The sequence below is a fragment of the Lissotriton helveticus genome, chromosome 4_1 (assembly GCF_964261635.1).
Source record: "Lissotriton helveticus chromosome 4_1, aLisHel1.1, whole genome shotgun sequence".
NCBI classification, from domain to species: Eukaryota; Metazoa; Chordata; class Amphibia; order Caudata; family Salamandridae; genus Lissotriton; species Lissotriton helveticus.
In genome coordinates this window covers 1,434,603,720-1,434,631,108 of record NC_136063.1, presented here as the reverse complement: position 1 = coordinate 1,434,631,108, position 27,389 = coordinate 1,434,603,720, and the positions used below count along the sequence as shown (strand labels likewise).

Sequence of the window (27,389 nt, the reverse complement as noted above, 5' to 3'; positions counted from 1 at the left end):
TACAAAAACAGACATGGTTTTAATCTGTTCTTTTAAAATAACAAACTTACATAAATCAGTTTATATAACATTACATAATAAAATCATTAGGTGCAAAGGAATACATATAATGACACAAAAAGTTAAAAACAACATGAATAAAAAAGACACAATAATTAATTATCATAAAGTGTCCGATATTAGATGAAGAAGAGATTACTCGACGCGCGTTTCGGCGAAAAACGCCTTCTTCAGGAGTCACAATACAATTTCTGTAATTATATAAAGGAAAAAAAACACAACCTTATTTAGTCATAATTTCTGTAACAAAATATATCTAGTGAAAAATACAATTCTACCAAAATTTATTTATCATTAACGCAAACAATATTTCTCACATCTACATACCTAACCTAAAAGAGTCCAGTATTACTACTTAAATGTCTAACTGGTGTGATGATACACATATTTTAAAAAAGCGATTGTGTTGTACTTCAAGAATGGCTATTAAAAATTAAGGGTGAAACATTGACAGATCATTATATGTGGACAATTCATTACACATTGTTCGAATAAAAGCAGTTTCTGATGCATCGGTATTTGCATAGGCTAGCAAACATAGATATAAACATGATTAGATACATGATTAGATACATAATGACTTCCTGAGAAGATAATGATATCGTACAATAAACATAATATATACATATGGGCAATATAATAAATCATATGAGCAGCATGATATCAAGTTGGTGCAAAACAGTGGTATCTCTATCCCTCTATGGTTTATATAATGATGTACAAATAAACCAGGAAAAAGTGTGGATACACTTATAATGGACAATATTCCAAACGTAATTTAAGGCAAGGGTTCTTTTTATATTTAAAGCTCGAGTGGCAACCATTTTTTATATATTGCCAACCGTTGAAATTCAAACACCCTAATGTAGTTGTAGATTCAGGCTTGGTTGAAAAACGTCATGATAGTAGACAATATTGCTATAAACAAGTTCTCTAAATACCAAACTTATAGTACATAAGCATCACGGTACCTGCTTACGCAGTATCTGGCGTCTCTGGCGTATCTGGTGTAGAGATTGATCCAGGTTCACCAAATAAACTAAAATGGCGCCTTTTCGTTAGATGATTAAAAATTTGCTGGAAAATACAAACATTAATTGGAATGAATTTAAGTGATCTAGAGATTATCACAAGGGCTGACGCAGGGGAAGGGGAGGGAAGGGAAAGGGGACGATAAAGAGATGATGTACCTTATTAAGTCGATGTTATAATGTAACATATGTTCCAGATCCTTAAGATCACACAATAAGGAATCAATAGTATCGTCGTTAAATCTAGAAAGTAATACATAGAGGAACTGAGTCACTTATGTTAACAGGGAAGAAGGGACTTACTACTATACTTAGTGAAAAGAACATGTACCTGAATAAAAAGAGACAGATGCGTCTATGATATGTTCATTGGATAAAAAACAGTGATTCGTCAATAAGCGGTTCCAGTCGTGTTCTTTCCCGGTTTCATAGGATACAACTGTGAAAAATAATTCATGTCTCTTATGAGAAAGAAATAGTAATGTTCACTATAAGATGAAATGAAAACATATTTCTATCACAGCGACCCGATATACGGCCGATTACCAGCAATTCGATAAGGGCCGATTGATGTAAAAGAAATCTAAATGCACACGGTAATTTTCATTGACATTGTTTAAGCGTATTTTTTAGAAAAGAAAGGAGAGTGGAAAAATAATGACAAGCTAATATCGAAACAATCTCAATACACACGATGGTTCTGATTATTGTAGCGCGTTCTTAAAAAAAATGACAGGCTAACAATATCTGTGCGTTTCCATCAAGATTTTAAGGGAACACGCATAGTTGGTTTGTCTATCGCATCAACCGTTAAACACGGAAAAGATAATACAGGTGTATCGCATTCGCTGCTAAGCATAAGTATTACGTGGATCAATGCCGACATCTATGCTACGAATAAAAATAGGTAGCTAAAGCAGTCGTTTATACCGTATTGTTAAAAATTAGTTGAGATTATATACCTCGATAAAGCAATACCCCTTCCTACGAAATTACCTTATGCAGGGAAAGCACGCCGCCGGATAAAACAAACTTGCGACGGTACCAGGATATGGCGTCCCGTCGTCAAGATAGTAGACGATCAATCTATTGGGACTAGCCAATCACTTTAAGTATCTTAGAAACAGGGGCGGAGTTGAACCGATGTTTCAGAACCGATCATGACGATAAAAAGCGGACTAAGATACTAAGGAGAAAGAAAGGAAAGACTCAGAGATATTCAGAGTATCTCCGAAGTACCACAAAATGCGTGCCTAATAATAAAAAGATTCTGATTCTAATTCTAAAGAGTGTTTACAAAATAAGTATAGCAAACGATAAATCTAATGAAACTCGCTAATCACTTTAAATATCATTGACACTGGGGCGGAGTTGGACCGACGTTTTTAGAAGTGGTCATAGAAATAAAAAACGCACTAGGATGCTAATCACAAAGGAAGAAAAATTACCGAGACGTGCTAGGTGTCTCTGAAGTACCATGGAAAATGCGAGCCTAATAATAAAAAAAATATTCCTAATTTTCATTCTAAGAAATGTATACAAAATGAACGATTAAATAATGTCCCGGGCATGAGATATCAAATTTAAAAAGTACAGAAGAAAAAGGATAGACTCTAGCAACTAGTTGTGTAACTCATAATTGCCCGAGTCTCCTAGAGCGATATAATACTGAAACAAATATAAAACGCTAGTTTTAAAATTAAATAATCGCATGTTCCCACGGAATTTCTGAATTAAGGCCTTTCTTAAAGGTTCCAAGGGAAAAAATCCAGAATACCTCGCGTTTTTTTCTTATTCTACTGCCACCTTTGCTTTTAGGCAGTCTGATTTTTTCAATGATTCGCCACTTAAAATCGTCTGGGCCGTGCTGCTCGTCAAGGAAATGTTTTACAAGTGGGGCTGTCAATTTTTGGGTACAGATGGCTGAGCGATGTTCAGTGAGCCTCACTTGTATGGATCTGGAGGTTTCTCCCACATAACCAAGTTGACATGGGCATATGATGAAATATATGCAGTTCGCGGTTTTGCAGTTCCACATGTCTTTAGCATCAACTTGACATCCATTATGCTCAAATGACTCACCTGTTAGAATGTTTAGGCACGATTTACAGGAAGAACACTTAACTGTTCCTTTTACAGGAAAGTTGTTGTCAATAGTTCTTTGAACAAATTCAGATGTAGAATTGTTTGCAGTAAATCTTGAATGTACAATTAGATCTTTTAAATTTTTGTTACGCTTATGAGCAAACAGTGGTTTATCTAGTTTGGCATTTGATGTAGGATTAGAATTCAGTATATGCCAATTACTATTTACAATGTGTTTCACTGTGTCGTCTAAAGTTGAGTGTTTGGTAACACAAACAAGTTGCGTATTCTGTTTAGCATCTTTCTTCCTCAAAAGTGAGTCTCGGTCATAGAATCTTGCTCGTTTGTACGAGTCCCTCACCAATCTATGAGGATAACCTCTGAGTAAGAATTTTTGACGTAAAATGTTGGACTGTATGTCATAGTCAGCTAAATTCGTACAATTTCTCCTAACTCGGAGAAATTGGGAGAAGGGAATACTCTCCCGTTGACAACGGGGGTGAAAACTTTTAAAATGCAAGAGGGTGTTCCTCGCAGTCGGTTTAACAAAAAGGTCAACTATTAATTTTTTATTTTCATGTTTAATTAGTATGTCCAGAAATTCTACTTGTTGCTCGTCATAATTAGCTGTAAACTTCAGATTGTTGTCAGCAAGGTTGATCCATTGAATACATTCGCGAAGTGTATCTTCCCCACTGGTCCAGACAAAAAAGATGTCATCAATGTATCTGGACCAGTGGGAAATGGATTCGTAAAAAGGTGCCACTTCGTTGTAAATAAATTTAGTTTCAAATGCCGCCATATAAATATTAGCAATTGACGGAGCTACCGAGGCTCCCATGCTGACACCTCGTATCTGTCGGTATAGATCATTACCAAACTCAAAGATGTTTTCAGTGAGTACAATGTGTAGAAGGTCTAAGATAAATTCTTTAGGACATGATATGTTGAACTGATCAATAAACCAACTGGTAGCTTGAAGGGAGGACTGGGACCAGGGGAGCGTTGAGAACAGGACAGCTTTCAGAGACGTATCTGAAGTGAACAGATGCTGGGAACAAGATAGTGCTTGTGGTGAGAGAAGTAATGCATCTAGTCGAGGTACATTGAGTGCAGCAATAAAGGCGAAAAGAATTGATGTGATGCAGCTAAAAGCAGTAGTGGATGAGATTATTGAAGGAAACTTGCCTTCAGAGAGGATTGAGCTTTACGAACCAGACGAGTTGCTTTTTGTAGCGAAGGATGTGACTCAGAAAGCTAGGTCGACCCATGAGAAACTGACTGAATTAGCGAATAAATATGATGTGGATTTGTCTAGGACAAAAATGCTGCAGGGTAATCACAGACTGCAGTATACTGATCAAGACTCCGAAGAGAAAAGGGTGATCGGACTAAAGACTCATATTCGAGAACTGATCATAGGGATAAGAGCCTGGAACAAACTTGATAAATGGGAAGAAAGGTGGTCAAAGAAAAAGAGTGTTAGAAGGAGTGTGGCAGAGACACCTCCTCCAGGAGGGGGAATGGCAGGAATTGGAGCATACCCTTTACGGGAGGTGGTCAATGGAGGATATGCACATGTGCCCTGGAGACGCGGGGATTTGGCTGCCTTTACGAATGATTTCCCAAAGCTGCGAGAGAGCCCAGTTAAATGGTACAAGCAGGTAGAGAGGTTTGTTAAGATCTAAAAGTGCTGTGGATTGACTTGAACACCTTGTTTGATATTGTGGCTCCAGGAGATTTGTGGGTGGAATGCAAGATTGCTATCAAATGGCCCACTGTGGAGCCAGATAGGGATGTCGTCACGAATGGTCCATCACCTCTTGTAATGAAAAAATACGAACAAGTGATTACCTGGTTGAAATATAAGGTACCACCACTGGATATTGATTGGGTGAAGATAGATCGGACGGTTCAGGAACCTAAAGAGACAGTGCATGAGTATTACGAACGATTGTTGCAAGTCTTTAGACAGTACAGTGGTTTAGATGTAATGGACCCTAAGGACATAGGACAGTTTGTTTCAAAGTTCATTCTAGAGTTGAGACCTGAGATCTGCCTTATGATCCAGCAACACTTAATCTGTTGGCAGAACAGACCGCTGGATGAGATTTTGAGGTATGCTAGGTACTGTAGTGATGAAATCGACTCGAACCACAAAAAGCTTAAAGACAAGCTGATGCTGGTCCAGATGCAATCTGCTGATAAGGGAGGTCAGGTCCAATCGGGGTGTGGTACTTTGGGGCGGAAACAAAATGGTCAGAAAAAGGGAAATGGAGATGACTCAAAGCCAAGGGTAGATGTGGCAACTTTGAAAAAGACCACTGAGTGCCACCAGTGTCATCAGATTGGACACTGGAGACGGGAGTGTCCATATAATCCTGAAAATCAGGAGCAGCAGGAGGAAGTGGCTCAGGTACCTCAGGTGATGACGACAGCAGTACCAAAGACTAAGTCGATAAAAGGGGGGACTTCGGCTCCTCGAGTCCAGGTTCCCTAGCCACCAAAAATATCGACAGGGACTCGGACTTACCAGCAGATGCCTCTCTTTGAAGAGAACGATGACTGTTATTTAGACCCGTTGGCATGACGGTGCCTGAGGGGGGAGGAAGACTGCACTCTTGGGGCAGTCTTGGAGGTAGACCAGAGGGGACCATTCGTAGAAGCTGATGTTGATGGTCACCCTACCACCTTTTTGGTTGATACTGGTGCTACTGTGAGAGCTGCAGTAGTCCCCAACCTACACCTCTCGGGACAGACAATCCAAGTTGTAGGCATTGCAAATAGGAAAATGACAAATCCTCTGACAGAACCGATTCCTGTGAAGATAGGAACGTTGAGGGATAGACATCAGTTTGTGGTGCGCGATTCAAGTCCTGTTTGTTTGCTAGGGAGGGATCTGCAAGCTTAATTGCACCATCTATTGCACCCCTAAGGGAGTAGAACTACAGACTAATGATGATGACGCTACCTTTGAGGTCGCAAATCAGCATGTGTGCATAGAGATGTACCCTGCTCTGACAGTGGAGGAGTTTCCACTCGATTTGAGAGATTCAGTCTCACGGGAGGTGTGGAAGTTTACAGGAGAAGACATAGGATTGATTAAAGGAGTTGAACCAGTTAAGATTCAGATCAAGCAGAATGCTGATTTCCCCAGAATGCCTCAGTATAATTTGACCCCAGAGATGATTGCAGGAATAAAGCCTGTGATTGAATCTATGATTAAACAGGGAATTCTGAAAGAGATATTGGGCAGTCCATGTAATTCGCCAATCATGGGATTGCAGAAACCAAGCGGGTAGTTCAGAATTGTGCAGGATTTGCGCCTAGTGAACAACATAGTTGTTCCCTGTTGTCTAGTGGTACCGAATCCATCGGTAATCTTATTTCAGATCCCGTGCCAAGCTGAGTAGTTCACTGTGATTGACCTTTGTCAGGCTTTCTTCTCTATACCTCTGCATGAAAGAAGCCAATTTTTGTTTGCTTTCAAACTGGAAAGTCGTGTTTTAACATGGTGTCGTATCCCTCAGGGGTACACAGAGAGCCCATCGATCTTTAATCAGATCTTGAAAAAGAATCTTGAGAGTCTAGTACTGCCGCAGAACTCTGCTCTCGTCCAGTACATAGACAACCTCCTTGTGGCGTCAGAGACAGAAGATGCATGCAGGATTGATACTATCGCTTTATTTAATCATTTGGCAGAAAATGGACACAAGGTATCGCCAAATAAGTTGCAATACTGCTTGAATGAAGTGCAGTATCTGGGTCACAGAATAGAGAAGGGCAAAAGGAAAGTGTCACCTGATAGGATTGAGGCAATCATGAACATGATGGTGCCTTCGACCCAGAGAGAGGTCAGGATGTTCCTAGGGATGGTTGGCTACTGTCGCCAGTGGATTGCCAACTTCTCATTGAAGGCAAAGCCTTTACAAAGACTGACGCACAATGATGTGAGTGATCCGGTACCATGGGACAACAACTGTATGAAGGCTTTCCTTGAGTTGCGAGAGGACCTTTGTCGTGCTCCGGCACTGGGAATGCCTGACTACAATAAGTCTTCACTGTTTTGCTGTGAACGAGAAGGTTGTGCATTAGCAGTCCTAGTTCAGGATCATGGAGGTGTCCGTAGACCAGTTGCCTATTTCTCAGCTACTTTAGATCCAGTAGCTTAAGCATTGCCCGGATGTCTCAAATCTGTTGCTGCAACGGGTGTCAGCATTGAAAGGTGTAAGAGCATTGTTATGGGTCATCAGTTAACTGTGTATGTACCCCATTCTGTTGAGCTGTTAATGACCAGAACCAAGACACAGCACCTGACGAATAATAGGCTCACACGCTACGAGCAGGTCATACTTGCTACGGAGAATATGACCCGTAAGAGGTGTCCTGTTTTGAATCCTGCTACCTTGATGCCGTTGCCAAACACGCTTGATGAAGATTGTGAGGACCATGATTGTCTCGATGTGACAAAACTTTGCACCAAGCCGAGCCCTGACATTGTTGATGAACCGTTGACTGACCCTGATGACACTTTCTTTGTTGATGGTTCATGCATAAGAGACAGTGTTGGTCAGTGGAGAGCAGCATTTGCTGTATGCACCATTACAGGAGTTGTTGAAGCTGCGTGCCTGGAAGGAGTCTACTCAGCTCAGGTGGCTGAAATCATTGCCCTAACTCGTGCTTGCTTGGCAGCAGACCAGATTCGGATTACCATTTACACTGACAGCCACTATGGGTTTGGTGTGGTTCATGACTTCGGACAGTTATGGTCTCAGAGAGGCTACATGACCTCATCTGGATCCCCTATTAGAAACGGGGAGTTAGTGAGGTTGCTCTTGGAAGCTTTGCAATGTCCTAAAGAGATTGCTTATTCAAAAATAAGGGAGAACCCGGTAAACCTTTGGCATCTGGGTAAATAAAGTCATATATAAAAAACAAATGATGCCAAGGACACCAATAATGCACTTATAATACTAGGAGAGATAGCTCAATTATCCCATCCTATGACAAGTATATTATCTTGAACAAAACAAATTATAATATTTTTTGTAAGGCTTCCCACCTCCGCACAGAACACACAATGTATTATTTTTCTTATTTATTTGTTCAATTGAATTGAAAGAGAGTTGGATTTAGGCAAATATAATTTTTATGCCCATTTTCTACGTGTAAACGAACAAACACATATATATATACATGTTAGAAGGTGATTCTGACACTAGGGCTGCCCAGATTTTTCGCTTTTTGAGCACCTAATTATGGGGCTTTTACTGTGGGGGAGACTCATAATCTGGGACTCATCCACAGTGAACTCATAATGAAGGAGACTGCATGGAGATTTTACTGGTGTCCGCCTGGCTTGACTAGGCCGCTGCGCAGCAGCTGGAGTATGGGACACCGTGCTGGTTACATGCAGACACTGGTGTACATGCGTGTGCACACGTGTAGGAGCTGCGCAGGGGAGATTCCTAGCGTGCGCAGTCCAGGAGCAGCTACAGAGTGAATGGTGTGGCAGGACTTATGCAGAATTGGGTGGTGACATGGAATAGGCTTTATACCCTGGGAAGGAACATACCAGGGAAAGTCAGTGCGTTTTACTGTGTTTTCACTTCATTATTCCCCAATGGGGATGTGGGGCCCATGGCTAAAATGACTTCCACAAAGCCTACAGATTCCAGACATGCACTAAAGTCCATTGTAGAGTAGGTGAAAATAAGTATTCTGCAGAGTCCAAATTCATATTTGTACTGCTTTTGGGTCATACAGAACTGTCATATTTCTCTGAGCCAGCCATGACCAGACCGAGGCTGAGGGTTGACCTCAGCTGGATGGATTGATAACCTTTCTTCCACAAGCTAAGGCCTCCTCTCCACAAAGAAGAAGATGGGTGGGGCTACAGGCTCATCCATTAGCAGCTGTCACTGGGTGCCAGGCACCAGTTTGCACCCAGGAGAGAAGGCAGTGAAGGGGGGAAGGAGTTGGGTTTCAGAGGCCATGTGGCCAGAGACACTGGAGGACTCCATTTTGAACAAACCCAGAGGCTGGACAATAAGGAGGGGACAGGGGCTGGGGCAGGGAAGTGATGTGTCGCTGTTTGATAGGACCCACAGAGACTTTCTGCCAGCCCCCTACTCAACTTTTAAAAAGTACTTGCACAGGAAGAGAAGCTCGCTCTGGGGTGTGGTCTGCTGAGGTGGAAGGTGCTGGAGCCTGGCAATGGGCAGCTGGAAGGAGAGACCCCCTGACTGTCACCCAGGCCCCTAACAGCACCAGAAGAAGCGCCCAGGACCGGTGCGCAGAAGCAGGGGCCTCTGCGCAGGGAGAAGAGAGGCGCAGGAGGAGAGCCAGGCGAAAGGCTGGCGAAGGGAGCCAGAGTGCACCCTCTTGGAGACCCGGAGAGTGAAGGAGAGTGCTCCCAGTGGCTGGTGGCGCCGCCAGGAGCAAGAAGATGCTAAAATGAGGCAGATCGGACCTCCAGGGGCTGAGATATGGCCCCCAGAAGGTGAGCGACCTTGGACCTGTGGCCCCCTGCGGTGAAGCGTGTGAGGCTCTGCCGCTGGTCCAGGAAAGGCCCCCGGGGTGGGTCAGGTCCCGGGGACTGCCCTCCAACGTGGAGAGCCTGCGGGGGTCCCGGGTGGGACCGGGGCCCCGAACAAGGAAGGAGGAGCCAGGGGCCCGAGTGGGACCGGGCCCCGACCAAAGCGAGGAGCGGCCGGGTGTGGGCTCCCTGCGCCACATACCCTTACCCGGGGGTCCAGGTGGGACCGGGCCCCCCACCGAGGCCCCAGAAAGCAGCAGGAGCTTGAAGCGCCGCATGATGCCTCGCAAGGCCTGAGGAATGGATTGTTTTTGGCGTTTTGGTGGCCCCCAGAGGAGAGGAGTCACCCTTGAGTGTGAAAAGGTGCTGGGGGGAGCTGCTGGAGCAGCGCAGTCTCTCCCCCAGCACAAAGCTAAGCCCCACCCTAAGTTTCTTGAGGATTTAAAAAGAATAACCCCTCAACTCTCAGCGAAGATTGCATCATCTCCTAGGCTGGAACTTTTGTTCTACAGCTGGGGGTTCATTGAGAAGTGCATCAAAGATTGAAGGGCTGAGTTGGAGATGTCTCGAGAAGGGCATCCCCTGGAGGTGAAATGGCGTAATTGCACTGAAATGCATTTATGAATGGTTACTTCTTTTAGAGGGACTGATGTTCAATGTGAAGTACTGGTGTAAGGTGATGTCACAAGCAAAGTGGATTTAAGTGGCTAGACACTCCTGCTAGGGTGTCTGACGGTATTTACAACTTAATCCTGTGATCATCTGTGATGCCTTTAGGGGCTGTAATTGCAATGCATTTTTAATGATATCCAAATGTGCTGAGTACTGTCATTCTAAAGTGTGCGTAAACATGTAGTCTTGCTGCTGCGCTTAGGTGAAGACCCCAGACTGTTAGCACTTAAGATGTAGAGGTGTATACTTTAGGGTCAGTAGGAGATGCTTGGTCAGGGTCATGTGTCACCAAGGCAGGTGTATCCCTGTTTAATGCTTGTTGAAGTAATGGGAGGGGGACGCCATTGGGATGGTGCCAGTGCGCAGGGCCCTCGCTCCAGGATAGGTTCAACTAATTGCATTGGGGGCAAGATGATGTGCATACATGGGAGTGGTGGTACTAGACCCCACCCCCCCTGCTGGAGGGGTGGAGATGTTATGCAATGTCACAAAGTAATTCCAACAGCTTATGTATATTTGTAAATTGGTGTATAGTATTGAGTGATGTGTGTGTTTAATAAATGTACTCTTACTTTTATAAAGCAAAGTACAGACTGGACAATCAATTATTGAGTGTTATTTTTGCGCCCCATGCAAATGGCGTTTACTAGCCCACACCACCTCCCTTCGAGTAAGCCTCAGACTGCTCTGCAACGCTACCCTCTGAGAGTCAGGCGCTGCCCTAGGGTGTTTGGTTCCCAGTGAAGGACAAATGTGTCATGTTATTTGTGCAGGCCTCACAGATGCTGCCTCGTTTTCCAACAATACACATCACTTTTTTACATAAATATATACAAACAAATATACATACATTGATCTAATGACATCTCTTTTTCAAAAGTTGTAGCCCAATTTCTTTCTAAAGGATGCTTGCTACATGTAAAGACTCAGCATTCCTTCTCGAGTAAGATCAACCAGACCTACACACAAGGGGTATAACAAGTCTATATCTTTTTTTGGACCTATCTTAAGTCCCTTGTCCCTTGTAAAAACAAATATTTTTTTCACAACTTAAAATACTTTGGCTGGAGTCTTCTTTGAAAAATGTCGATGCGTTTCAGCCCTCCCAGTATGGGCCTCATCAGGACTCGGGCTAGCAAGATATTCAGTCGTCATCTTGGCCTTCTATAGTGTATGTTTCCTCTAAGATTCTTTTATTCCGTCAGGGGAAACTGTTATTTGTGTAGCAGACACTGTGCATTAATCCAATGCTGTGTTTTCTTAATTTCAGAGTGAAGTCCCTCATGTAATTAGGGTTCCCTTACATCAGTTCCCAAGCTCTTATTCACGACGCACGTTAGTAACGTCCAGGGCCTTTAGATATTCAACGGGCACACCGTCCTACAAACAGACGCCGGCTTGTCCTTCCCTAAAGCCGTGTCCTGAATCCTCCCCTCTACGTACTTGCTAATGTTCGAAGAATTCCATAATGTGTACAACTTTACACAAACGCGAGCCGGCTCCTACTCAAAAGATTGCTGTCGTGAAATGCACGGCTCATGGAAAAGGGACAGATTTTGTGTCACTGATACGCTGATGAGGTTGCACGTTTCTGTGCCGAACAAGGCTACTCCTTCACTGAACAAGACATAGAGGGATGTCAGGAAAGAACCGAGTTAAACATGATGCTTACCATGGCAGATACTTGGGATGAGCTCAAATGCATGCAGGAACAGGTGTCAGACCATGAGAAAAATGTGTGGATCAATTCAGGCTGTGTGAAAGGAGATGTGGACATTTGGGTCTCGACTGATGGGAGAGCGGTGTTGCTGGATGAATTGTTGTGTCCAATGGCAAGGCAAATTCATGGTGCAGTTCATCTGGGAAGAGATGCGATGGTACGAGTGTTCAGACAAACGTGGTACAATCCAAAGTTTCGTGCAGTGGCAGAAGCTGTGTGTCAAAGGTGTGTTACATGCCAACAAATGAATGTTGGAAAGAGAACTGCAGTTACCATGAGTCACATTGGGAGGTCCTTTCAATAGAATGCAACTGGATTTTATTGAGATGCCTAGGTGCAATCATTTGAGATACATTTTGGTGGTGGTGTGTGTGTTCTCACGGTGGGTGGAGGTATACCCGACACGCAGGTGCGACACACTTACAGTAGCCAAGCTATTCTTGAGGGAACTTGTGCCTAGATTCGGGTTTCCGACCTCTGTGGAATCGGACAGAGGAACGCACTTCTATAGTGAGATCATGAAGATGCTTTGCACAGCACTGGACATTGATCAGAGACTCCATTGTAGTTACCGACCAGAGGCTTCTGGGATAGTGGAGCAGATAAACTGAACTTTGAAAGCTCGGATGGCGAAAGTGTGTTCATCCACGTCTCTGAAGTGGCCGGATGCTCTGCCTTTAGTGCTAATGAGTATGCACAGTACCCCAGACAGGAGAACCGGTCTCTCACTTCATGAAGTGCAGATGGGGAGGGTAATGAGGTTACCAGCGGTGCCATCGACAGCCTTGCTGGGTATCACAGATGATCTGATCCTAGATTATTGCAAGGGACTCGCTGATGTTATCCATTCTGTGTCCCATCAGGTGCAGGCTGCTGTGGTCCTGGCTTCCAGTGATCTCTGCCACGACCTGAGTCCGGGGGACTGGGTGCTGGTTCGTAAGCACGTGAGAAAGAGCTGCCTGGATGTTCGTTGGAAAGGACCCTACCAAGTCATCCTTGTTACGAACACTGCTGTGAAGTGTGGAGGGCTGCCGAATTGGGTGCATGCTTCACACACCTGACGAGTTCCAGCACCCTTGGAAGAAACAGCTCCTCTCCCAAATTAAAATCCAGCTGAAGTGGCATGGCCACAGGAGGGGACAAGCCAAGTTGTGAGGGTGTCTGATGAAGCTGGCTGCTCACTAGATCAAGCTGAAGAGGGTCACGACGGAAGCGAAGCTGAGACTGTCTCAGAAAGGGGAAATGACTGTGAAAGTGACCCAAAGCCAAATTCAGCTGAAGAAAACTGTGAGCAGAATGAGCAAGAAGAAGGTTGAAGAACCAGCAGAACAGGGGAGCAGTGGCCAGAAAGACAGGGGCGACTGGTTTCCGAAAGAGATCTTGCTCCTGTGTCTGAGGAGTCTGAATCAGATGGAAACGAAGAAGGGCGAGCTCGTGGAGGATTGAGAAGATCAAGGCGAAAGAGGGTGCCTTGTCGAAGGTACGCAACTCCTGAGTGGACCTACCCTGTGACTGATGCCAGGCATATTGAGATCGGGGAGGGTGAGGGCAGTGACAGTGATCAGTAACAGTCCTAACATCAAACTGGACGTGCTGTTGTTGGTGCCGGGACTTGAGATCGAAGGTGTACTGACCATCACCGTTCCAAATCCCCCAGTCTTGAGCGGAATTCGTCATCTGATTCTGAGTAGATTGATCTTTCCTACGTTTGGTCCTGAAATACCATCTCATAAGTCTATTGCGCTTCGTATTGAACTTTTGGAATATGTGTTAGAAGCAGCTGGAACAATTTTGATTATGGATTAAAAAGACTTTTTCTGTAAATACTTTGCTGTACATAACCGAGTGGAAGAAGAAGAAATTTAGGGTCTTCCCGTAGAGGACGGAGAAGGGTTAGGTTTGTCTATTGTTGTTGTAAATAAGGAACTGAAATTTAAAAGGGGACTTTCAGCCTCTGAGGTGTGGTTTGAGTGCTTCAACAGGAAAGAAGGAAGAAAGAGACTTTTGAACACTGTTACTGAACGACCATATTGAAAGACAAGTCCTGAGACCATGGAGGCTGGAAACCCGAATCGTAGAGCTAGGTGCATTGTAGGCACACTTATGGGGGAGTAATACTTTTCATTATTTTAGTAGTTGTAGTTTCATATTTAGCACCACATGAGCAGGCAGTGGAGGTTGAGGGAACACCTGCACCTACTACTCCAAGCAAAGAAGAGGTCAAGGTAGGAAACAACAGAGCTTTGCTGCTAGAGTAGAGTCGAAGATTACATGTAGATCTGTCTAAGGGTAATTTCAAGCTTAATGAGTATGCAAAGTGGTTGTATGAGTATAATGATGCAATGAATGCGAAAGATTGTTATGTATGTATGCAATTGCCTGCTTCTGTAGATGAGGGTATTAGATACCATCTCCTTCCATTGACATATGGAATCTCATGTAGTTTGCTGCTTAGCATATTTTATGGTCGCAATCATTTTGAATATTTCTTTTCGAATTATGATGCGGTGCTTCCTGAAGTGCCTGCATATAAACATTTGAATAAGTATGATTATTACAAGTCAGAGGACAGGCTTGGAACATATTTTATTCCGACCCAGGAGTTGGATACAGCTTATGCACATCGCCATAATCTGACGTGCCTGTTGTCAGATACAGAGAAGAAATTCATTGATCAGGTAGAAGATAGATATCGAAAACAAAAACAATTGCGAGATTCAGGACAGGGTAAAGTGGATTGGACAGATGAAGAGAAGTTGCACAAGTCTAAGGGAAGTTATGGTCCAATAGCTCTAGATGAGGTACAGAAAGGGAAGTTGTGCATTCACCGACCACAGACATATTATGAGAATGTCAATGTAGGTCACACCACATGTGAGCATACATTTACTTTGGAGTATTATGCAAAGGATTTCTTGCAGAGTGTGGTGCAAGTGATTCCAACGGTGTATTTTGTTTGTGGGAGAAATGCTTATGTGCGATTGCCTGAGAAATGGTATGGAACGTGTTATTTAGCAATCATTTTCCCAAAAATATACCATACAGAAGATTTTGAACTTCTAGAAGGAGGACAACATGTGAGAGTGAAGCGAGGTGAAAGTGCAGGAGCTATAGTTGGGAGATATATTTGGAGCAATGATACCAACTTTAGGAGTGATTCTGAATGATGTGAAGATTAGAAAATTGGTGACTGTTGTAGACGAATTATCCATGAGTACGGCTAAGTCATTAGTGTTGGTTGAGGGTGAGATGTTATCGATAAGGACAATGGTTTTACAAAACCGTCTTGCTTTAGACGTCCTTCTAGCTAAAGAGGGAGGAGTATGTAAACTTTTGAAGGTTCCAGAATGTTGCACTTATATACCAGACAACAGCAAGGATCTGGAGAAATATATAAGCAACATTACTGCAATTCATTATGAGATTGAAGATTTGACTGGAGAAACCGTGTGGGAAAAGATTGGAAAGGGTTTTGGTAAGGTTGGAAGTTGGTTTGCAAATCTTGGAAAAGGGATTCTTGGTTACATTTTGATGCCCATAATTATAGTGGTGTGTTGTGTGATTGGATTGTGGAGATTTGTAAGAAAGTGCCATCTTTCTTGCATTGGTATGCCCCCACTTTTTTCTGACTGCTGATGTGCTTGACTGAGTGTGACCTGGGCTCCTGCCAACCAGGTACCCAGGGCCTGTGTTCCTTCACTAAAACTGTGTTGACACTAAAACCCAATTGGCATCTCTGGCCACCTATCAGCCCCTAGTAAATGGTATCCTAGGTACCCAGGGCATGGTGACCAGAGAAGACCCCTGAGGACTGCAGCACTTATTGTGCCACCCTCAGGGGGCCCTGTACCCTGACACCCACACACTGCCTTTGCAGGCTGAGTGTCTAAGTACAGAACTAAACCAAGAGTCGACATGGCACACATCCCTGTGTGCCATACCCACAGAACCCACTGCCCTGGCATACTTCAGTCACCCCTCTAGCTGGGTGCCCTATGCCAGAGGTGTGGGCACAGGTGCATGAGCCCTGTGCCCCTACAGTACCCAGGGCCATTTCTGGGCACTGTAAGTGCAGTGATGCCATTCAGAGTATATGGTGCTGGGAGGTTGTCATTACGAACTCCACAGCACCATAATGGCTACACTGAAGACTGACAAGTTTGGTACCAAACTTGAACATGGCGGCGAGGTGCGTTCTACGTCCTCTTACGAATGGGTTTTAGTTCCCATTGTTTGCAGAACATTCGTTTACTCTATACTGCTCCCACGGCTCGACTTCGTATAAATGGGCTGGTGTTGGATCCTATCGCCATCTCGCGTGGAACCAGGCAGGGGTGTCCGTTGTCGCCCATGCTTTTCGCCATCGCTATGGAGCCCTTAGCTGCCCGGCTGCAGCATACCCACAGGGGTATCGGTTTTTCATCCCGTTCCCTCCTGGTCTCCATGTATGCCGACGACGTCACTCTTTATGTTCAACACCCCCCGAGAAAACCTAAACCCCCTGGTGCGGGAGGTGATACGGTTCGGTGGGCTCTCGGGCGTCCAGATCAACTGGAATGAATCAGTGCTCTTTCCCCTGACTGACACTACTCATTCCTTCGAGCCAGATTTTCCTTTTGAGTGATAAATAAATAATAAATGATAATTACGTATTGTATAATGCACTTCTACCCGGAGGCATCTCGGCGCTTGTACGAATACCGCTGAGGAACCCTTCCTGGCCTTTCCCTGTGAAGTGCCCACTCCTGGGCATCCCCAAGGTGAAGCCAGGCATCCTAGCGTTGTTGTGGCCGTTGTGGGGGCGTCTGGCCCTACACTCTATCTGGGGATTTGGCTGAGCAGAGACCCAGATGAGCTCTGGCGTTCCAACTTTGGCTGCGCGGTAGATTGGCTCGAGACAAAAGTCCCCTTGTGGAGCCGGTTGCCACTATCCCTGGCAGGCCGAGTTGCCATAGCCAAGATGGTGGTACTCCCCAAATTCCTGTACCTCTTTTCTAACATACCTGTCGCTCTCACCTCTTATTTTTTTCCGCCGACTCCGGTCGCTGGTAGTATCTTTGGTCTGGGCCGGGCGACAACCCAGGATCGCTTACGATATTCTCACTTTGCCTATGTCGGCCGGCGGGCTGGGTGCTCCAGATTTCAAATTGTACCCTCTCTGCGCGCAAGCTAGCTTCCTTCATTTTTGGCTGCATCTCAACCCTTACCAGCCCCATGTTGCAGTTGAGCAGGATGTTGCCTCACCCTGTAATCACAAACAAAGGGAAAAAAAACCTAAATCTAAATATATATTGGAGGCACAAGCTCTAATCCATATAAAATGTCGTAGTCCCACACAGAGAGAAATTATTTGGAAAACATATCTATTTATTATTATTTTTTGAAGTTTTCATTTATAGATTCAACAATCATAAGGACATAAATGTATGTACAAAATCTATTTACATATCAAGCTATATGCGACACAACCCTCTCATACCCTCATAGCAACCACCAATCACACCCATCCAAACCATCATCAGTCATACCAATCCACGATATATACAAACAATTAATAAAACAAATATATATACACCATAGAAAACAAATAACACAAATAAAGCAGGAACAAAGCAAAACAAACGCGCCGACGCGCGTTTCGGAACAGGACCGATATTCACCAATCCTTCGTCAGGGCGCAAATAATTATAAATAATCTCTTCTGTAACTAATCAGAACATAATAATCAGTACAATGAATGTAGACAGTTAGATTCAGGGCTGCCGCTTCACATCATAGTGTTCAGTCTGAAGACAATATCTGCGGGGACAGTAAGACACACCATAAATATGGCCATTTATTATGCTAAAAATTGCTGGAATAAAAGGACCCAAGATAGAAAGAAATGAAAGACCGTGAAAAAGGTTTAAGAGAATAGAATTTATAAGAAGCACCATATTAGGACCGCGTGCAGGAAGTGATTTCCTAAGATACAAGAAACGTGTGCAGAATGAGAAAGGAGGAGAGAGCAGGGGAAACCATCAAGTGTCCAGAAGTGACCCCAAACGAAAAGAAATTCAAACCCTTTCTACAGAAACCAGTGCTACGAAGAAGGAGATGCAGCTGGCTGACACCATGAAATCAGAGACATGATAGAAACTCAGTAAGCTCATAAATCCAAATTCCATGAAGAGAACTGAAAATAAAGAGTACTGTCACATACCCCTATCGACAGAGAAGGTAGAGCGTGGATGAAAGGCTCAGGGGCAGGGAGTAACCCCTACGACTTGAAGGAACTCTAGAAAACAAAAGAATTAGTTAATAGAGCAAATGTCCTATTAAAGAAATGAAGACAAAGGTACTCCTATGTGCTTCAAAGGTCACGAGTTATACCATCGGAGGAGTAATCAGCCTAAGCCACAGTATCTAAATCCAAATAGTTAACCTGGCCTGTATCGAAATTCTGGCTCCTATGTAGGAGTAATGAAATAAAAAATTCCATCTATTACCTCCACCTAGGGCACAAAGAGGGCCAACCACGTTATAGTAACTACACATTTAACCGGTGTTGCACTCACCGAAATAAACATGAAAGTGAATTTGGACGAGGTGTAGGTCAGGGATAGAGGTATCGCTTAACAGAAATTTGTGTCCACATATAAGCTCTTCCAAGCAATCACGGATAGATACACCTCCCGGTCTAGAGGGGACAGAGCGAGAAAAAATGTATAAATGTGTAGGAAGGCCACAGCCGTTGCAATTAAACTCGATAACAAAATAAAAGCACGGGGATCACTACCTACCGTGCGGGGTACGAGCCCCGAGCGGGCTTCTTGGCACCGATGCACGTGTTTTATGATGAGTAGGTAGGGATTAAAAAGCGTAGGTACATCCAAAGATGGCCTAAGAATTAAAGGAAACATAAAACCAAGGTAGAATCAGAAATAAAGCAAAGCGAAAACTCAGCAGCACAATTCTTATAAACGGAGTCCTGATTACTAATCCTTACCGGCTAAAGTTAGCGCATCCCTCGTACGTCAAGTCGTCAGTATCCAACAAACGGGCCAGATCATGCGAGATGTCGGACAAAAGGAGGGGATTTAAATATGCCGTAAGCCCGCTCAGAATAGATTGTGGACACCTGGGAGCCAACAATGCGTCTGCGCAATCATGGTGCTAGACAGAGGACTGTGTTCGTGAGTCTCCGAAGGGTAGGGAAAGCAGCGCTCGGCGGTGCAATCATAGAAATAGATGAAATACTTAACGACACCTAATCTGAGACCAAAGATAAAAATACATAAAAGAGGCCCCAAACTAAAAAAACAATTCAAAGTCAAGACCGAAACAAAGGTATCCTCTAATAAGGAGGTATAAATATAAATAAGATTACAAAAAAATAAAGCAATTATGGACGACTGCACCCAGGAAAGGGCCGAGCAAAGATACAGCTGGTAGCAGACACAGGGTTCAATCCAATGACGATCTCTATGTAAATCCTCATGTAAGGGCATTCTGCCATGGGATAAATTCGTTTAGACCACTTTCCGCAGTACGTAGAGTATAAATCCAAAACACCTCTCTTTTGGCTCTATAGCCATTGATGTTTTTATCGACAGGTGTGTGAACTTTTTCAAGAATCCTCCATCTAAGATCACTGAGGCAGTGCTGTTTTTCCTACCAATGGGCTACCAAGGGTGCTCCACTTTTGTTATTTCTGATCGCTGACTTATGCTCACTAAGTCGGAATCGGAATTCATGACTCGTTTCGCCCACATACCCCAAGGGGCAGGGGCAAACAATGAGATAAATTACATTTGATGATTTGCAATTGGTCATCTCCTTGGCAACATATTTATTTTTGCCCCATGTTAGTTCAGATGACACCATTGTTGATTCACAAGCATGGCAATGCCCACATTTATGGGTGCCCAATGCCGGGTTGGATCCAGTGATGGATTTTTGGAGCACTCCGGGTCCTACCATAAATTTGGAATGAACTAGATGATTTCTTAAGTTCTTATTTCTGCGGAAAGCAAAGATCGGTTTAGGAATAACAGAACCAGTTGGTCCTGAATTGAGTATATGCCATTGGGAGCAGACAAGTTAGAGTAGTTAGAGTGGCGTGTTACACATACCAATTTGGACTCATTTGTCTTTTTTTCGTTGTTGCCTCACCCTGGCCTCTATCCACGGCTCTGATCGCACCTGCGGTTCGTCCCCGGGTGGAAATAAACACCGTAGAGCGCTGCGCTGGGCATGGCTATATCTTTGCCGTCTATCAGGTCTGTCGCATTTCTCCGCTAATGCCGTACCCATCGTCGATCACCTGGATCTTCCCCCACTGCAGTCCTCCAGCATGTCTCGCCACGCGGAGTCTCGGGGTCTCAAGACCATTGCGGATCTGTACCCGGATGGCTCCTTCTACTCCCTCCCTGAGTCCCCCTCCCTGATGGACACTCTCTTATTTTATCAGCTGCGTGCCACCTGTCGGAAACTGCACCCGACCTTCCCGTATACGCCGCCCACTTTCCCGGCTCTGGATTTTGTATACACTTCGGAGTCCCCGCACAAGCTTGTCACCAGACTGTATGCCTTTGCGTTGGTTGCCTCCCCCATCTCCTCGGCTCGGGCGCATGATGCGTGGAGTGCAGACCTCGGAGTGGACATCTCTGACGCCGATTGGTCGTACTGCTGCAACCAAACTACTAAACTTTCCCTGAATTACCGGCTTCGTCTGATTCACTTTAAGTTCTTGCATAGATTCTATCGCACCACGGTGTATTTTTATCGATTGGGACTGAGTCCCGAGGACTCCTGCAGGCGATGCTCGGCACCTGCCGTGCGGACTTCGCTCATCTGTCCTGGCTTTGCCCGAGAGTGCAGGGGTTTTGGATGGAGGTCTGCTCTACAGTAACTGAAATCACCGGCGCCGCCGTGGACCCGGACCCCCTACTTTGCCTCCTCCGATTTGTCAAACCGTGCCCAGACGCTTCTCGTCGGCTCATTGCTATGCTCCTGCTGCTGGCGAGGCGCAGAATTGCGATGTGCTGGGGCCGCCGTTCCCGCCCCTGTTGTCGCAGACTGGCTAGCAGATGCATCCCGTTGTCAAATGCTCCTTTCTGAATTCTGGGATCTGATGCCTGCTAAATCGCGCCCTGTTGACATTTGGGGTCCCTTGGTCGCCTATCTTCTTTCCCGTTCCTCCTCAAGTGGTGCTGTATCTCCTGCGCTCCCCGCCGGCCCTGGGTCCGCGGCGGCCGTGGATGTGGCTAATACTTGATCTCCCCTCCTGCTCCCGCCCTATGCCTGCGTTGCTTGAACTCCCCCCGCTGCTGTATCCCCCGCGCTCCCCACCGGCCCTGCTGCCTAGCTTCCACCTGTCCCTTGTCCGTCCATCACTGCACCTTTGATTGTGGAGTTTCCACCAGGCGTGCGATCCAGCCCTGTGAACTGGATAACCTGGGGACATAGCGGCGCCCTGTCACTGTTTGTTGTGAATGACTGCTGCCTGTCCACCACCCATTGTTATGAATCTGACTGTTATCAGAAGTGATCTAACACCCTGCGTGGTGTCATGTTACGGAGCAAATATTCTTGCCATGTATTCTTGTACTGCGACTTTGTTCAGAAAATGACAAATAAAGTTTAAAAAAAAAAAAGTTTGGTACCAAACTTCTCAGCACATTAAACCTGCACTGATGCCAGTGTGGGATTTAATGTCAAATGCACCAGAGGGCATCTTAGAGATGCCCCCTGAAAACCTAACCTACAATCTATGTCTGGGCTGAGTGGCTGCAGAGGCTGCCACACAGCAGACATGTTGCTGGACCCCTGGGTGGAGAGCCCCCCCGCTCTTCTGGGCCTGCAACAATGCACATCCTGGGCGAGGTGCTAGGTCTCCTCCCCCAGGATGGGCAGAGGGGAAGCTTCAAAGGCATACCGCCTCTGTGAGCTTCTCCAGACCATTTGCTATACCCAGCAACTGGCCCCCACCAGTTCTGACCCCCACTCCGGCGGGAAGACTGGCGGGAAAAACTACGTCAGGAAGGGGGGGTGCCAGCCTATGCTTTAAGGATGGTGTAGTATGTGATGACACAGGTCATCAAAGGGGGGGGACTGAGAGAGTGCCATGTTATTTTGAAAAATTTGTAGGGGTGCATTATAATCCCGAGTGTCAGCACCCACATATTTAGAGTGGTTTACTAATGTAGTTTAGAAATGTAGCATTAGGTTGGGAATCAGTGCAATATATGTAGAAGTGTGTTTATTAATCATAGATTAATGTAGTGCTTTAATCAAAATGTATTTGCATAACGTAGAATTGTAATCATATGTGAAATGTCGCATTAGCAATGATGTGCCTTATTGAAATATACATGTGCTTATAAATGAGTGGATTAACATAGGGTTTTAATATGAAGATAAATTGCTTGTATTGAAAATAGAATTAATGCATTAAAGTGATGAAATGTACGGTCATGTCATGTTAGAAATGCATTTAAACATGCAAGGGCCTGCAAATGTTGAAGCCAGTAGAGGAGTAACTGTAATTTCTTTGGTTAGCCTTAGTCGAAAAGAAATGATTTCTCTTTTCTGGGAAAGGCCGTCCTCAGCTAATATTAAATTGTAACTTCGAATGTTTGCAAAGATGCTCTCGAGTATTCTAGCTGCAGGTGCAAGGCCACAGGGCTCGTTAGGTAGAAGAGTCCATTGTTTAGAAGTTGGGATAGTAGGCGAGAGAGCAGAGGAGCTGCCAAGGAATTTGGGAGTGCAACATTCAGCGGAGAAGGTGCCTGGGACCCAAGGACACACCAACGGACGCTTGATGGAGAGGTGCCATATTGGAAAAATCTGAAGATTCGTACCTGCCAGAGGGGCGTATTTCTGGGCGTGTCGACTGTTTTGGGATTTTGTATTAGGGACAGCACCCGAGGGTGGAGGGTCAGTCCGGAGCAGAGAGCAGACTAGGAGTTAGAAAGTGGGCTTGGGGAAGGCAAGATGTAGGTATTTTGTGAACATAAAGCAGAGTAAGGTGTAGGAAGGAGCATCTTAGAACGAGCTCGGTAGCTGAGGCTACTTGTGGGAAAGTGAGTGTATTTCTTAGGAAGTCTCCACTGCTGACACCTTTATTCTTGCTGGGTAAATTGTTAAGTAGGTATGTCACTTTAGAGCTAGAGTAGGGACAGTCTAACAAAATTATTTTCCTTTCTGTAAATGCAGTCCCGACTTTCAGTAGGGACCATTGTAGCATGTCTAATGCTGCTTGAATTGACTTTGATCTTCATTCTGACTCGTCTGAGAATTTTGCGTAGGATTATGTTTGTATTAGTGCCAGTCTATTTCTTGAATCTTTTGCTAAGATGTCTGTATGTTAAATTATTTTTGGCTCTGTAATAAATTTGCAAAATCTTAGTTCGTAGTCAGTTGTTCTTTGGAGTCTAATTCGGATTTGTGTTGCAAAGTTGTTTAAAGTTATGATTGTAAAAATCTTTCCTCTACGCTTCTAAGACAGGGAAAAAGGTCCAGTAAACCAGACCTGGGATTCTAGAGATTGGTAAGAAAAATCTAGATGAGAATCCCAGCTTTACCCCTGTGAAGGGAGATTAGACTAAGTAAATGCTATTTTAATAACACAAACCAAGGCAGGTGGAGTGCTGTACAGGGTCAAAGTTAGGAGTACAGTCAGCGAGTGATGGGAGATGTACCTGGGTTCTTTGAGATGTGTAATATTACTACATTGTGCATTCTTTAGAAAGGTGAATCTACAACTCTTTCCTAAATTGGAGCAGTGTTGAGGCAGTCATGATGGCTACAGGGATGTTTATCCAGATCCTTGATGCATAAAGTCAATTTGCCTGTTTTATCAGTTTTTAAAGTTTTTGATCACCAGTCTGGTCCACACCCGTTTAGCTTAACTACGTGTGTTTAAACACATGGTCCTAAAGACCATCTCATTGCTTAAATAGGTTTAATTTCTGGTATTTGTTTCCCTCATTGCTTGATTTTGCTCGCGAGGAAGTGTCACTGATAGTAGTTGAAATGTCACACATAATTAATTGTTCATGTCACTCATAATTACACTGAAATTATGAGAATGTCACACATAGCAATCTGGAACCTTGGCAGCTATGCAGAGCCTGCCCTCATCCGTACACTAGCTCAGCAAATTGTGAACCCCTTCAGCCACTCGAGACATTCTTACTGCTCTCACTCACCCGTTCAAGTATTTACTCATTAATTTCACCCTTGACTCATTCTTGCTTTCATCCAAGAAACCAAAGGTGCACTTTCACTTATATAAAAAGCCAGATAGTTTGGCTTTCTCGTGGATTGTTAAGTACACGTTGAACAAAAATACCGCGCCAGTAATAGTAGTGATAATAGCAGTTCCACGAAAGTCGATTTGATCATATATGCATGCATTGCAAAAAAAATGCAGGACTTTTGCTGCGTCATTCCAAATATGATCCGTTTCAAAGAATATGAATGGACGTTGCATGCCTTTCCCCCCACAAACTCGCCGCCGTCACATTAATTTTGAAAACGTGACAGTCACACTGTCATGCAAGCTTCCGTCTCGTCGCAATACAATTTTTTTTTCTACAAGGCGGGGTACAAGTATTGCTCGGCGTGACGCAGCCCGAAATATACAGATCACTGTCTGCAAGCAACTAAGGTCTGCGGCTCCTCCTCCTCTCCCGCTATTGGCTAACTCATTTCCCGCTCGGCTCTGGGACCGCCATTTTAAAATTAAAAAAATATACATACGCTTGGCTGCTAAGCTGCCGTTTGTCGTGCCAGAAAAGGCTCAGAGGATTACAAGTCAGAGCTCCTGTCACCAACGTGAGACCAGCCAGAAAAGGTAAGCGACTAATGACGATTTCTGTGGTGGAAATCGCCTCCTGGCCTGAAGAGCTGCGGGTTTGGGTCTCCTGGCTTTCACCCCAGGACAGCGCCATTGCGTCTCTGCTGCCCGTCCCTCTCTCTCAGAGCTCTGTCAGCGCGAGGCCGCTTACGAAAACCAAAACAGATCGCGCGCTCTAGGTTGAGTTATGCAATTTTCCCGCGCGTTGGTCGCGTAAGCGTCAGACCCATTGCCTAGTCTACGAAGCTCGTTCTGGCGTAGCCACGGAGGGGTAGCGTTCTGTGACAATGTGTGTACTTTACATCCGCGCTGCTCGTTCATCGGACATACTAGACGCACTGACACTTATTTCTTCCTAAATCTGTGTTGATTTGGGCCAGTGTGATCGTAAAATACATTTGTGAAGAAACCGAAGTCAAGTCTTTAAAGATACACGAGCAGCAAAAGCAGAGGGTTGATCGAAGTAATTTACTGCATGGATCCGCAGGATACGAGCATAGTACAACTGTATCAAGGTTCAAACATGCTCTTGGAGGGCGGAGGCCTTTGTTAATCGCATGCCATAAGAAGCGGTTGAAGAAGTCATCTGGGGTGGGTCGGTAAGGTACTGACGTGAGCGAGCTTTCTACCTAACAAAGCGGGACGGTAAAGGCTGTTAAAACAAGGTTAGTCCATTTAGAACTTGTGCTTACTTTATTTCCTTTGAAATTGTCACAAGAAGGGAACGAATCATTGAGCGAAAAATGTGCTATCATTTCAAATCTAAGGGATGCAGAGTATGTGGCACATGCATGAGATAGAAAAAAAATCTTTGTTGCGATAAAGGCTGAGAATTTGTGTTTTTGGTCGGGGGGGGAGCGGAGGCCGACAGCAGCACGATTTTAGTTCCGTGGCGCAATTTTCTGAACACCGACAAAATACGCTGCTCCCCTGCCGATATTGTTTCACTTTCCCGAATGTCCCCAGAGCAGCGTTAACTCTGTACAGCATAGTAATTGCCTGTCCCGAAAGGCACATGTTCGTGTTGCTTTCGCAGGCATTTCCTTTGAGGTTTGAGTGAGAGTTTTCGGTATCGGCCACCCCAACGTATTTTTTTTTTTGCATTCGTCTCAAGTGCTTGTCGCTTGATAATTGCTCATTCTACCCCTGCGTACAGTGTGATCGGCGGCCCTTCCGGCAAGCATTTATAATACCATCCGATTTTCTGTACTGTTTCAGAGCAAAGTGACGTTTTTCTTTTTAAGGTTTACGTCGAGCGCTAAACCTGTTAATAAAGTTGGAGCGCAAGGAGTTGAAGTCGAGCGCCGAACAGGTTAACAAAGCTGGAGCGCATACAAATTACAGCATACGCTGGGCGCGTTCCAGAGTGACGTGTGACGCTGTAGACGTACTGCGCGTGTGTCAGCAGCGCGATGGAACACAATTGCCCAGCTTACTTCACGAGCGTAGAATGCTCTGCGCTTTTGAAAATAACGGTATGAAGCAGGCCGCGTTCAAAGATGGTTTTCAGGTAATGAATTCTAAACAATAACTCACGGCTTTTTTTTTAGAAGGTCTCACGATTTGAGAACGCAACTTCCAAGGATCAAAATCCGATATTGTTAGAATTGTTGGAGCTAGTGACCTTAAAGTCCATGGTCGAACTGCTCATGTCGGTGGGTTTGATTCCTATCAGCTTCCGATCGTCGCCAATAAATGTTGTATGGTTGTAGATCAAATAAGATAGAAATCCGGATATAAAGGTTGACATAGGTGGTTTATTCAAGTTGAGTAAATCAACCCACGACCAGTAAAGTTGAACACCAGGTTTGCAATGGTCAAGACAACAATCATAGCATTCTAAGAACATGGAATAAGAACTTACGTTGGACATTCCTTAAAGAGCTAGTGTAACAATTATGAAGTACATACTACAGTGCGCCTAATAACTACTGTTGCTATGTCCGCAGTGGCAGATTACATTCAATGTTATAGGAGCCATCATCGCACAATCCACGCCAAGTTTCAAGTTGTGACGGTTACTATACGTTTACACAGCTCGAAATCACCTATGCGGTAGTGACGGAGACTTTGTATTTACACGTTGAGGGACAGGGCTCGAAAGTCTCCCAAAAGGAATTCCGCCAGATTCCAATGATTAAAGAAGTTGTTGAAGCGCAGTAAATACGTTTTAAAGTTTACAAATTGTAGCGTCCTCACCAGTACTGGACCCTCTCCAATGACTACGCCACACACGGAGAGTTATTCACGTCCTTATTCTTAAGCGTGTAACGCAAGACCCCAACTTGCTAAACCTGCATTCATCTTATTACCTACAGCGCTTACATCACAGGTCTACGGAGTCCACCCCCAACCCAAAGTTCAATCATTCTTTATTTACACGGCGCTACACCTCCCCCCTTTGTTAAAGTTACAACTTTTTTTAATTTTTTTTTACAA

At 44.6% G+C, this 27,389-nt stretch overlaps 1 protein-coding gene and 1 long non-coding RNA gene across 5 annotated transcripts in view; one reads left to right on the top strand and one right to left on the bottom strand.

The window, feature by feature from the left end:
• On the bottom strand, nucleotides 1-27,219 carry LOC144829148 (uncharacterized). 2 transcript variants are annotated; one of them, XR_013610601.1, is made up of 3 exons: nucleotides 27,150-27,219; nucleotides 17,123-17,351; nucleotides 1-251 (listed from the first exon to the last, which is right to left on the bottom strand). It is a non-coding gene; the product is annotated as an uncharacterized LOC144829148 (long non-coding RNA). The 2 variants fall into 2 exon arrangements; XR_013610600.1 differs by lacking the exon at nucleotides 27,150-27,219 and adding an exon at nucleotides 26,487-26,667.
• DEK (DEK proto-oncogene) overlaps nucleotides 24,733-27,389 on the top strand; it is a 344,099-nt gene continuing 341,442 nt past the window's right edge. The window contains exon 1 of one of the 3 annotated variants that reach the window (XM_078687983.1): nucleotides 24,733-24,947. The gene's annotated coding sequence lies outside the window, so the exon portion shown is untranslated. Of the gene's footprint in view, nucleotides 24,948-25,221; nucleotides 25,616-26,323; nucleotides 26,461-27,389 lie in introns of those variants that run through there. The other 2 variants (XM_078687984.1, XM_078687985.1) reach the window with 2 other exon arrangements.